This window comes from Alligator sinensis, unplaced genomic scaffold (genome assembly GCF_000455745.1).
Source record: "Alligator sinensis unplaced genomic scaffold, ASM45574v1 scaffold267_2, whole genome shotgun sequence".
Taxonomy (NCBI): domain Eukaryota; kingdom Metazoa; phylum Chordata; order Crocodylia; family Alligatoridae; genus Alligator; species Alligator sinensis.
Window position 1 is genome coordinate 115,491 of NW_005842705.1, and position 551 is coordinate 116,041.

A 551-nucleotide genomic window follows, 5' to 3' on the forward strand; every position below is an offset into this window, starting at 1 on the left:
CCCGGTCCTGCTGCCAGCCTGGGCTCTGTGCTGTCTCTGGGCTCGCCCGTCGGGGCTGCACGTGACGGCAGCAGCTGCAGCCCCCCACTTGCTGTGCCGGGCAGCGTTTGCCACCTCCACCTCTGTGCTGCCCAGCGCACAAGCTCCGGGCAGGCAGCAGCAGCAAACACTGCCCTACGCAGCAGCAAACACTGCCCTATGCAGCATCCCCGACGGGCAAGCCCAGAGCTGACGTGGAGCCCAAGCTGGCAGCAGGGCCGGGTTACAAGCTGGTGCTGAGCACAGCGGGGAAAAATGGCCCCTCGTTTGCCCCGTGGCTGGTGCCTCGTGCTGTAGCTGCTTGCATCCTGTGTAGGGCTGCCTGTGCCTCCTCTAGACATCCCCGTGTGCAATGCGAGTGCCTGCAGCAGGGAGCACCGGCCACGGGGCAGGCGAGGGGCCGCAGGGCTGAGGGGCACTGGGAGTGAGTGGGCGGGGGGCCAGCGGGGGCACAGGGTCCACACCGTTGTTCCAGGGCCAGCGCCAGTGGGGCTCAGAGCAGGGTAGCAGGA

At 68.2% G+C, this 551-nt stretch overlaps 1 protein-coding gene across 4 annotated transcripts in view; it reads right to left on the reverse strand.

The window, feature by feature from the left end:
* The window catches only part of TTC17 (tetratricopeptide repeat domain 17), a 105,313-nt gene that overhangs the window by 71,246 nt on the left and 33,516 nt on the right, over window positions 1-551 (reverse strand). The window lies entirely within an intron of this gene.